Source organism: Martes martes (assembly GCF_963455335.1).
Source record: "Martes martes genome assembly, chromosome: 4".
Lineage (NCBI taxonomy): Eukaryota > Metazoa > Chordata > Mammalia > Carnivora > Mustelidae > Martes > Martes martes.
The window spans coordinates 127,305,654-127,318,790 of NC_137891.1; the positions used below are offsets into that span (position 1 = coordinate 127,305,654).

General features: G+C 39.9%; 1 protein-coding gene across 2 annotated transcripts in view; it reads left to right on the plus strand.

Annotated features, from left to right (window-relative positions):
* Window positions 1-4,740: 4,740 nt before the first annotated feature.
* Window positions 4,741-13,137, plus strand: part of USP33 (ubiquitin specific peptidase 33) — a 57,150-nt gene continuing 48,753 nt past the window's right edge. For both annotated transcript variants that reach the window (XM_080802519.1, XM_080802520.1), the window contains exon 1: window positions 4,741-4,974. The gene's annotated coding sequence lies outside the window, so the exon portion shown is untranslated. The remainder of the gene's footprint in view (window positions 4,975-13,137) is intronic.

Genomic DNA, 13,137 nt, shown 5'->3' on the forward strand with positions numbered 1-13,137 from the left:
CATCTATTGATTTTTTCTCCTAAGTAGCTCTCATGGTCATCTCTGCTGCTAGGTCCTTAGCCTCCCTTGTCTGTATTCTACAATAGTCTGCCCCCATCTATGCCATTCACAGCTACCCAAGTAATCCAATATATAAATCTCACCATGTTGCTGCCTTTCTTAAATTTCTTCATGGATCTCCAGAAGAAAAACGTCTTTTAGCAGACAAAATCACTCATGATCTGCCTTCTCTGTCTAGCCTATTCCCTGACTCTTTGCCCTCAAACTCTGCTCTAGTAATACTGATCTTTTGTAGGTTCCCATATCTGGCATACTACCTCTGTTGATATTCTTTTGCCTATGTTCTTCCCTTGGTCTAAAAAATCCTTCCTCTTCTAGCCCATCAGAAATCTTTTTGCTTGGCCTTTAAGCCAGTGTCAGGATTTATTGTGTTTTGTTTTTGTTTTGTTTTGTTCTGCTGCATAATATCAGGTTGACCTGGCCTCTTATTTTCTCTCCTGGAAACTTCCATTTCCTCCATTCACGTAATTGTCATTGGAGCTGCTTTGCTCTTCAATGACCCTGAATCTTCGGCTGAATGCTTCTGAGCAGCACCTAACCAAGGTAAAGACAATAAACCCATTACTTGGGATTTTTTAAACTAGGAAGTCTGTTCTTGGAGAAAACTGCAAGATGGCAAATTCAAGAAATGACCGACGAAGAGATCCACGAGGAATCCTAGTAATGTTTGAGTTCCCAGTTTTAGTTAGCCTTCCTTGGATTTAAAGAGCCAATAACCCCCCCCCTTTTTTTTTCTGCCTAAAAGCATCTGAAATGGTGTACATGGGCTTACTTACGTGCTTCAGGTGGCTTACAGGTATGCCCAGATGGTGATTCTTGCTGGAAACCTCTAATTGTGAGCATTCTTGTCTATTGACCTAATTTTCTGAATGATCTAATCTGATAATCAAAAAAGAGTTTGAGAAGCACCAATCCAAACTAAAGCAATAACTCTCAAGTAGGGGTGATTTTGTCACCAATGGGAGGAGGTGCTATTGTCATCTAATGGATACTACAGATGCTGCTAGACCTCCTACAATGCATCAGAACCATACCCCACAACAAAGAATTAGTCCAACTTGTCAGTAGTGCTATCTTTGAGAATCCCCGAGCTAGAGTAAAGTGAACCCTTACTCTATTTACAAATAGATAAAAGTGGATTTTCTTGGCAGAGCCTCAAAAGCCAATGCCAAATACCTTCCCATCCAAATCAAGGTACTCTAACAGGGGTAGAGAGGTAAATTCTTCCCCCTCATCTCAAGCCAAGTCTGAAAGTCTTTAAGAGGACCATTTTGAAAAGATGACATGTGTCCTTTGGCATATTAGACAGACAAGACTTGGTAACTGATTCTTATTTGAAAAGTCCCAAGTTAGGGACACCTAGGTGACTCTGTCAGTTAAGCGTCTGCCTTCAGCTCAGGTCATGACCCCAGTGTCTTGAGACCATGTCCTGCATCGGGATCCTTGCTCAGCGAGGACCCTGCTTCTCCCTCTGCCTGCCACTCCCCCTGCTTGTGTGCTGCCTCTCTCTCTGACATATAAATAAATAAAATCTTAAAAAAAAACCACACACAAGAAAAAACAAGAGAAGCCCTAAGTCAATGGCTAAGACTGCCTCCAAGTAAAAGATGCACACAGGCTGATTAGGAACAGCCCAAACTTTGTGAAAGATACACATGTGCTTTTGGTGGACCAAGTGAGGGCCCCGTCTGTGTAAGAGAGCTGGACTGGATCATCTTGAGAGAGGCTGTCCAATAGGACTGTCTGCATGAGTGAAATGATCCTAACCTTTGGATGGATCCCTGGAAACCAGGGGACTAAGGCATATGTCATAAGGTATACCACAAGATATACTGCTGAACCAAGGGATTATAGGTGAGTGATGATTCCAGGAGAGAAAGATAAGCCTCAGACTTCCACTATACCTACAGGGCAATGACATCAGGCTGTAACTATCCTAGTCAGTAAAGATCCTTTCTGTCCTTATCTTCCTCAGCCCACGAGCAGCCCAAAATGAAAAGCAAATCAGGGGAAAGGATAGGGAGAGAATGGCAGATAATTTTTTTACCTGTGTGGTTCTGGCATTTTTGACATTACACTGGACAGGATTTTTTAATGCCTGGGAGAAAAGACCATTTGTTTATTACTAGGACATAACTGGAGGATTTTTTAATTACTTGGGAGTGACTGGAAAAGCTAAAGGCTTTGCTAAAGATTTTATCCTAGGAGCAGAAAGGGATCTTCAGAGATTTTCAGACAATAATGAGAAACAACAAAATTGGTTTCTGCCTGTCCTCTACCAATCCTTCTTGTTCAACACGTTAGGAACAACAGTTTGAGTTTCTGTCACTTATAACCAAAAACATATTATAAAGCCTCAGTTTAAATCAGGGTTTCCCAGTAGTGGCACTAATGACGTTTTGGACTCTCCTGTCATGTTACTGCGAAGGAATGTAGCTAATATCTCTTCTTCCAGTCCTCCTCAGGAATATTACCACATGTCCACCTTGGGGCAAATACCTACCATCCTCAGTTGAGAATCAACAAATATTTGAGTCTTTCAAAGCTGGACTATGAGAATATTGCGAGCAAGACAAAAATACTTACTGTACTTACTGAGCTTTACAGTTCTGAAGACATAGGCAAAAAATTAAATATACACAAAAATCTTAACATAATTAAAATTTATAATAAATTATCTGAAGGAAACATAACAGGATGCTGAAATGAGGAATAACAGGGTAAACAGTGTTGCTTTAAACAAGGAATATCCAGGGGCACCTGGGTGGCTCAGTTTGTTAACCAACTGACTCTTGATTTCAGCTTCGGTTGTGATCTTGGGGTTGTGAGATCCTGGCCGGGCCCATGTTGGGCTCTGCGCTCAGCAAGGAGTGAGCTTGAGATTCTCTCTCTCCCTCTGCCCCTCCCCCTACTCATGCTCTCTATCACTCTAAAAAAGAAAAAAAATTAATTAATAAAATCTTTAAACAAGGAATATCAGGGCTGGGGGTAGCCAGATGAATGAGGGATGGAAATTTGGAGAGTCTGGTAATAGCATGTCTGACTCAGGGAAGAGCATTTGCAGAGGCTTATTCAGCCTCAGGTATAGAAACATCAAACGTATGTTTTGTGACATTTTCACTTGCCAATACTCAATTGCAAAAATGAGAAGGTATTTGTTTTGATGTGACCACTCAATTGTCTTCCTTCCTCCTTCTTCCTACCCCTATTTCTTTTCCTCTTCCTTTTCTTCATTTCTTCTCCCCCACCATTTTTACTCTGATTAAACATTAAATGTACAAATTAAAAAAATTTTGCAACTAGCATATTGATGAGAGCCTCTTGCCATCAAAGGTTAGAAAATCTAAAACACTGTCACTTATTTATTTATTTGACAGAGAGAATGAGAGAGCACAAGCAGAGGGAGCAGCAGAGGAAGAGAGAGAAGCAGGCTCCCTGCTGAGCAGGGAGCCTGCCACCACTGAAAGGCTCAATTCCAGGACCCTGGGATCATGACCTGAGCCAAAAGCACCTTCACCAACTGAGCCACCCATACGCCCAACACTGTCTTTTTTCAAATAAATCTATACAACTCTCCTTTAAGTCTGATACCAGAGACCAAGACATCAGAGAACAACTGTTTTTCACAATCATTCTTAACAAATGAGGAATAGTTAAAACATTTAGATATTTGATTTTTAAAAATAAAAATTAACCACATTGCCTACATCCTTGTGGTATGTAAACTGCAATATTTTGAAATATGTTGAAAGAAAAAAAAGAAAGAGAGGAATGGTAGTGCTGTAGGCATCCTCCAAATTGTGAAATTTCCTTTCTCTTTCAGTGAACCTAGGTAGGTGATCATTGTGGTGCAAACTAAGGTATTGGTGTCAATCCCTATCTAGCTAGCAAAGGTTCATTTTTTTCCACTTTCATCATAAAAATAGAAGTAGAAGCTCCCATATTTTCTACTTGATTCTGATGGAGATTGAGCATCTTGCATTGTAGTTGCCTATATGGTCCCATTTTGGAGACTACAAAGTTAGAGATAATCAGATAGATTGAAACTGGCAATTTTAAGAATAATTTTCATTAATTTAACTGTTTTTATTGTTTGTGTAGCAATCAACTGAACATATTTTAAGTTACATAAATTAGAAGGCAGGTCTCTTTCAGTGCTCTAGGCACTAAGCAAATACTAAGGTTTCAATAAATATTTCATTTGATCTTGATTTTGGCCTAGGGGAAAATGGGAGAGATGAATTTCTCCTTTGCACATGTGGAAAAGGAAACGGAATTACTTTCAGAGAATCTAAGCCCTGAGAAGTTGGTAGAAGAAAGAGGAGAGGAGAGAAAACAGCGTTGAATTGGGTTGCCTAATACTTCTGTGCATAAATAAGGTCAGAAACCTGAGGCCCTTCAGTGGCCAGCCTTAATGAAAATTCTCTAATGCATTGAGACAAGACTTGCTAAAGGTCGTATAGTGTAAATATAGAACAGGGGGAGAACATGTGTGAAAACGACAAGAGCCCGAAGCCTAAAACTGCTCTGCATGTACTGGGTCCCGGTGCCGGAGGTACTCTGAGTGACAGGGGTGAGGGCAGGCCGGGGTCTCCACACCTGGGCCCAGCTACCGCGGCCACGCCCCAGGGGCGGGGCGGGTTATATTGGCAGCTCCGCCCCTTCCCGCCCTACCGCGACGCCCCAGACGCCTGCGGCGTCCGCGGAGACACCGGAAGGAGCTGCGGCTGCTGCGGGAAGTGGCCGGTGCGGGAGGCGGGGATCCCGCGGGCATCGCTGCGGAGCCGTTTCCCGGCCTTCCTGACGCGACACCTCCCCTCTCCGAATCCCGGGGAGTGAAAGAGGATTTTGTGGAGGTGCGGCCGCAGGCCACCGTTGGCCGCGCTGGCGGGGTCCGCGGGGAAGGCCGTGGAGGTGAGCGCGGCGCTCCTGGGAGGGGCGCGGGGCCGGAGGGCGCTTCGCCTGCTGCCGGGGGCCGGTCTCGGTTCTCGCTCCCGCGCTCTGGGGCTGCAGCCGCTGCAGTGGCCTCTTTTTCTTGTTCTGGGGTGGTGGTGGGCGCGCGGGCGAGATGAAGGCCTAGGTCTCTATGCTCTGCGTTACAGGAATGATCTGGTGGCCGCCACGGCGGGGATGGCGGGGATCGGCGAAAGACGCAAGTCAGTCGTAGATTTAAGGAAGGGTCCCCAGGGGAGTCTCCCCTGGGAAGCGGGAGCCTAGAGGGGGAGGCGGATCCCCGAGACGGGCCCCGCTCCTTTCCACGGTGTCCCCTCTGGTTTTCCAGTCCTCCACGGTGGGCGCCGACGATTGGAAGCCCCGCAGCGCGCTGGCTCCCAGGTTCTGCTTTCGCTTTGCGGCACAGTTGAGGTGCTCGGACCTATTCATGCAGCCCCAAAGGCCCGTTATTCATTGTTATTAACGGGAAAGTCCTAGGTGCCACGGTCCCTGGAATTTCTCTCCGATCAGTATTTGATCCATGTTGTTTCAGAGGTTATTCCTTACAGTCTGTCCATCTGCAGCTTTTGTTTGTGTCAAATTTCCATAGTGTGTAGTTTCTCAGACTTTTACTCATATATTTTCCAAGTACAAAATATTTTTCATTTGAATGTTTATAGGGTGCAGGTTGAACTATTGTTTGTGAATTTTCTAGGTGTTTTGCACTCAACATTTTCTTATAATTAGCCTTAGGCCTGGGAAATTGGGCCAGAGGGTAAAATCCTAACCGGAACATGCATAGGCTCTAAACTGAGGACGAATTTTACCACAAGGCTCTCTAGACTTCTTGCTTAAGAGATGTATAGAATTATATAATTTTTAAAGTTTAATTAGATTATTTTTTCTTTAAGAAAAGCCTGTTTAAAAAATAATGAGGTTGTCTTTGATCCATTTCTAGTTGAGGCGATTTTATCATTTGGGAAGGTCTGACCAAATCAGATAATAAGCTCTTTTACTTGAACCTAATACAAATATTATTAATGAATTCATGATACTAAAATAAAGGGAAAAGTAGGAATCTTATTGATAGGCAATGCTAATTTTAAAAGAAGGTAACAGTAGTAGTTACATTATGCTGGCAGATTTCGGTTGTTTCCATTTAGTTTGGTAGGATTGGAAGAAAAGGACCATATGAAAAGTATTCCAGGAATAAAATATTTGACTTTCTGTATGCAAGAGGTATAGTCTACTTAAGATTGCATCTTATTTTTTATCTCATTTATTGCCAACTTTCACTTTTTTGTCTTTCATAAACTACCAATAACCAAATAACAGTGCAGTTTAATGGCATTAGCGTGTAGTAGTTTATTTTAAATATTTGAAATTCTGAGTTGAGATCATTTTTAATTTTTATGAATTGCTGTTAGAATTTTCAATGACCTTTCACATGTGCAATCTTAGTTGAACCTCATGCCAAGACTCTGAATTAGGAATGCCAAGAAGTGGTCTTTTCCCATGACAGAAGCATTTCAACATTGTGTAAGGATCAGAACTTCCTTAAAGCCTGAAATAATCTTGCTGAAGTAACCTTTGATAAAAATTGGAATTCAAATAGATATTAGAACACTGTGAATTATAAAATAAGACTGTGGATTCTGCAAGAAAATGAAGTACATAAATGATGAAAGATTTTTTTTTCTTGAAGATTTTATTTATTTATTTGACAGACAGAGATCACAAGTAGGCATAGAGGCAGGCAGAGAGAGAGGGGGAAGCAGGCTCCCCACTGAGCAGAGAGCTGCGGGCTTGATCCCAGGACCCTGAGATCATGATCTGAGCCAAAGGCAGAGGCTTAACCCACTGAGCCACCAAGGCACCCCAGTGATGAAAGATTTTTGGTGAGAAATGTGAAATATGGACATCTTTTAAAAAGAAAGTAATAAGTAACAGTGTTTTTTTTTTAAAGTTTGAATATTTAAGTAATCTAAGCCAAACATGGAGCTTGAGTTCACAACCCCCAGATCAAGAGTGACATGCTCCTCTGACTGAGCCAGACAGAGATGCCCTGTAACAGCTCCTTTAGTGCAGTTTTTAAAGTTTTTTTTTTTTTTTCGAGTTTGCATGTGATGGCAAGAGCGTTTTGATAAATAGGGTAGTTTCAAAGAATCTAAGATAAGTGCAGTGGTATAATCATCTATAAAAAGAAGCATGAGTTTTGTATAGTATATATATGTGTATAGTATATATATTAAGATAACTTTTATTTTTATTATTATTATGTTTTTAAAGTGAGCTCTGTGCCCATCATGGGGCTTGAACTCATGACTCTGATCGAGTCCCATGCCCCACTGAAATGAGCCAGCCAGGTTCTCTGAGAACTGATACTTTAAAAATTGTGCATGTATCAAAATAAAGTTATTTTTAAAGGCGAAGTAAGTAAACATCTGTAAGTTTACCAGGGAAACCCCTTTAGAAAATAAAAAGAGTGAATAGTGGTTTCTGCCTTTAAAGAATTTATAGTCAAACTTGTAGTCAAGTAGGCTAGTTTCCCCCCCCCCAACTGGTACTGTAAGTGCTTTGAATATTACAACCAGGAATTTAGGTGAGGGAGACATTACTTGTAATTGAGTCATGGTAGATATGGTGTTTGAGATATGTGAGCTTTGAAAGGTTTTCAACAGGGAAATATTGTAGGACATTTCTAAAATTAAAAGATAACTGGGTTCCTGGAAAGATACAAGTTATATTTAAGAAAGGATCAGTAGAACAGTTTGGCTGATAGTAAGTTATGGGTTATGTAATTTAGTAATAGGAGATGAAAAAGACAAATTATGAAAGACTTCATTCGTTAAAGGTGTTTGATCAGAAGAGGTATGTATTCCATATGAATGTAGAATGAGTTGTAATTGGGAGAAGATGAGACCAGGAGATTCCTTGGGCAGCTTTAGGTAGATATCCGAAGCATTACTTATGTGGTCCTTGTAGTTTCTCTGGAGTGCTATCTTGAAAGCAGGCCTTTAGATAAAAACATTGGTGCAGAGGTGCCTGGCTGGCTCAGTTGGTAGAACATGTGAATCTTGATCTTAAGATCATGAGTTTGGGCCCCATGTTAAGTAAAGCTTACTTAAATTAAAAACAACAAAAAGACATGGGTTCAGGTGAGATGCGGGAAGCAGCAGTGAGGGAGTGGGTAAAGAGTTAAGGAAGGGAAAAAAAGCCAGTGAATGGGGTCTGGTGTGTGTGCAGGGGGGCATTAGTCCTGTGAAGATTTTTGTAGAACTGCTTCAGTATTGTCCTATCAAATGAAGGGAAGTTGAGTTTTTCCCCTTACTTCCAGATCTCTAATAGCTCTAATCATTGAAAATCTTCACCACTGATTGGGATTGCTAATGCTAACTTTCTTCAGTTAACATAAAAAAGAAAGGATTCCTCATACATAAAAGAAAGGATCATTATATCCAAATATTTGTAACACATACATCAAGTCTGCCAACCTTTTTCTTCTGTCTAAACATCCTTACTTGAATTATTTTATGTAGTAGTTAATATTTTATTATTATTTATTATTATCTTACTCTGTTCACAACCTCGCTGGAGTCAGGGGAGGGGAAGAGGGAGAGAATATTCAAGCAGTCTCCCTGCTGAGTGCAGAGCCTGAGGCAGCCAGATCTCAAGACCCCTGAGATTGTGACCTCAGAGGAAATCAAGTCAGAGGCTTCACAGACTGTGCCACCCCAGTGCCCCAGCACTTTATATGTACTTTATATATACTCCAGAACTCCATGAGGTAGATATTTATGCTCATTCCAGTTTTTTAGATGAGGGAATTGAAGCACAGAGAAATAACTTAATCCCCGGTCAGAAACCTAGGACATAGAACCCAAGTAGTCTTGTTCCAGGAAATACTCCTAGCCACAGTCTTGTCTTATCAGATAGTTTTCAAATTATTTATTTTTAAGGATTTCTATGGAAGGTATTCTTACTCTGTAGCTTTTAGTATTCTTCATAAATAAAATATCCCAGATATAATCTAGTTAATTTTTTTTTAAAAGATTTTATTTATTTATGACAGAGATAGCAAGAGAGAACACAAGCATGGGGGAGCTGGAGGGGGAGAAGTAGGCTCCCCACTGAGCAGGGAGCCCGATATGGGGCTTGATCACAGGACACTGGGATCACGACCTGAGCTGAAGGCAGTCATTTAAGGACTGAACAACGCAGTTGCCCTATAATCTAGTTTGTGAATATGATAAGGCTGATTACTCTTTTTATTCTGAAACCTTTTGATAAGTTGAGTAAGAATTGCACTGTTGTTCCATGCATCTGCTAGAAACTGGATTCTAAACACTTGAAACCCTTTTAGTGTCACTTTAAACAGTAGATTCTGTGAACCCTGATATAGAATACGGTATGACCATCTTTGTTAATTTTAGTTAATTTTTCCAAATAGTTTATTTCTTCCTTAAAAACTATTACTTTCAGGGACACCTAGGTGGCTCAGATGGTTAAGCGTCTGCCTTGGGGTCAGGTCCTGATCTCCAGGTCCTGGGATCCAGCCCCTCATCAGTCTCCCCACTCAGTGGGGAGCCTGCCTCTCCCTCTCCCTGGGCTCTCCCCACTACTTGTACTCTCTCTCGAATAAATGAAATCTTAAAAAGAGAACAACTATTTTCAGTTAATTTTTTTATTGTTCTTAATTTTAATTTCAGTATAGTTAATATATAATGGTATATTAGTTTCAGGCGTACAATGTAGCGATTCAAAATTCTATACATCCTAAGTGTACTCTTTACTTTCCATTATCTATAAAAAAATTCACAGTTAAGACGTGGGGCTTAAATTTATTAACCCTGAGATTAAGAGTTTCGTACTCTACCTACTGAGCCAGCCAGGCACCCCTAAAAAACTTAATTTTTATAATTTTATAACTAGATTTCACAAGCCTGCCTTCTGTGCCTTTATCCAGATTTTTGTTAAAAATACAAACAGTTCTGCTACCTGCTAGTAAAGACTTTCTGGATTTGTATCAATCTTCTCTAAAACTATTAAATTATTTATCAGTTTTCCTGAAGTAAATTTTTTCTCATGGTTGCTTGAATCTGACTCTTTTAGAATAGACTAGACAATGGAATGTAGACAGTTTCTCAATATTAAAAGGTTCTTATTAGGCCACCAACTATGTCATGATTTGTAACAAATAATAATAACATAGGTCCCTATGCTTTTCCTAAAATTTGAATATGTGCTCTTCTTGTTATTTGGATGGCACGGGCAGAATTTTGGGCATGAAACTTGATTGTACTGCCAAGGTATTCCCTCTTTCCCCTAGCTTAAGAGTAGTATCTTCAGAAGCAGTTTTGAATCTGCAGATGGGCAAGACGAACTGTAAATTATAGAACATGAATTCAACCAGGAACATTTTTTAGTTGGGGTTATTGCCATCATTATAAGGCTGAGAAAATTTCAAATAAGTCTAGTTAGGGTAGATAGAGGAAAAGGTTGCCAGATAAAAGATTGCAAAAGTAAGGACAAATTGAGGTCAGTTATGGAAAGCCTTAATTTCCATGCAGAGCTTGAATTTTCTTGTGCTCCCTGGTGATTCCTATCCTGTGAACCACAAGCTTCTGGAGGAATCTCAGAGTTTTGTGGGATCTACATCTGTATACTGAACGAAAGGCATTTTCATGTACATTTATTTTCACCGCCTTTGTGTTGTCTGTCTTTTCTAATGCCTAGTACCTGTCTTCCCTGGACAAACTGTCAGACCAGAGTGAAAGCACGCATGCTGCCTTTCTTTTGGTATACATTGGAGAAGAAATTGAAGTAGCTTGAACCCCTGTTGCCTTGCCTTGTTGTGTCTAAATATCCTACTATCAATAAATCTTTATCAAAAAAAGGAATAAAAGACTGATTTTGTTATCATAGTGAATTAATTGAGTAAAACTAGGTAACTAGAGTATTAAGAGCCTTCTGTTTAGGTAGTGTTATGTTTAATTATAAGGAATACTAAATTGCCTTGGTACAAATTACTAGCTTTTGTTTACATGCACTAGTTCTCATTAAATTGTTTAGATACCAAAAAATTAATACCAGATACCAGAACAGAGAGTACTTAATCTTTCCCCAGTCTTCATTTCTTTTTTTTTTTTTTTTAAGATTTTATTTATTTATTTGACAGAGAGAGATCACAAGTAGGCAGAGAGGCAGACAGAGAGAGAGGGGGAAGCAGGCTCCCTGCTGAGCAGAGAGCCTGATGCGGGGCTCGATCCCAGGACCCTGGGACCATGACCTGAGCCGAAAGCAGAGGCTTTAACCCACTGAGCCACCCAGGTGCCCCCCAGTCTTCATTTCTTTGCTCTGAAGCAAAAGAGTACGTATCCTTCAATAACTATATTTTTATAGAAGGTCTACATCCAGATACATTGTGCTGTAATGCAGGTTTTAAATTTTTACTTTAGTGGTTTAATATAGTATGTATTATTCTGTATCTTCTTTTTTTTCTAACCCAACATTGTATACTTTAGATCTATCCCTGTTGATAAATTATCCATCCATTTCAAGTGACCAAACTGTTGTGTAGTATTTATTTGTGAATGTACCTTTATATATCCATTCTTCTAAGGATGGTCTTAAAACATTTTAAAATCAAAAGCAAGATTAAAACTATCTAGAAAGCAATAAGAAAATTTCCGTTTAATTGGCCAACATTGGTATTTAGAGGAAAATGGATACTAATTAAATACTTTCATTAAGTTAAAAAAAAAAGGAATTTAGTACTCATATTTAGGGATTAAGAAAATAAAACCAAAACCAAGTAGGACATGGAAATTAAAGATAAAACTGTAATTAATGGAGTTGGAAACAACAGAACAAAAATAGTGGAGAGGAAAAATTACAAAGCTGATTCTTTGCAAAGACCAATGAACTAGATAAACACTTGTAGAAGAAAAAAAGGAATGAGAAAGGAAACATCAAAGACACATGTATAGGAGAGATTAATGGAATGTTATGCAGTTTTTTTTTTTAAGATTTTTTTATTTATCAGAGAGCGTGCACGCGCACAAGCAGGCAGAGTGGCGCAAAGATGGAGAGAGAAGCAGGCTCCCCGCTGAGCAAGGAGCCCGATGCGGGACTTGATCCCAGGACTCTGGGATCACGATCTGAGCCGAAGGCAGCGGGTTAACTGATTGAGCCACCCAGGTGTCCCATGTTATGCAGATTTTGACAATATTACATGCACGCTATGATGTCAGGTTGAAAATTGAGAGGGCATGCATGATTTAATAGCAAAATATAAGTTAGTAAATTTGATCCAAGAAGTGAAAAACTTGAATTGACCCATTCCCACTAAAGTGTCAAAAGATGATTGAAGGTATATCCTCCAAAGATGCACCATAGCAGATAATTTCACAACTGAGTTTCATTTAATTTGTAAAGAACATACAACAGTGATAAATAATAAAACCTTTTCTATGGTATAGAAGATGCAAAGCTACTGAATGCATTCTGTGAAGCACACATACTTTTATCCCTGATAAAAATGTTATCCAAAAAGCTCAATTGCACTTGCAGAATTTCTGAATACAATATTAGCCAATAGAATCTAAATATGAAGCAACAGACTAATAGTACATTTTGACCCATAGGGGTATACCAATGCAAGGATCGTTCGTATCAAATCTGTTAATAGGTTATATCAATGGATGAAGTAAGGAGTATAGTAAATCATCAGCTGCTGAGAAGACATTTAGTAAAGTTCATTAAGACCACTTCTGGTGTGCCTGGGTGGCACAGTCAATTGGGCATCTGCCTTCGGCTCGGGTCATGATTCCGGAGTCCCAGGATTGAGCCCCATGTTGGGCTCCCTGCTCAGTGGGGAGTCTTCTATTCCCTCTCTGTCTGACCTTTCCCCTGCTCCTGTCTTTCACTCATTCTCTGTCTCTCTCAAATAAATAAATAAATGAAAATCTTGAAAAAAAAAAAAAAAGACCATTTCTATTTAGGTGTGCGCCTTGCTGGCTTATTCAGTAGAACATATGACTCTTGATCTTGGGGTTGTGAATTCAAGCCCCAGGTTGGGCTTAGAAAAAAATCAAAGTAAATTAAGAATAGGAGGAAATTATAGCAAATATCCTAAATGGCTAA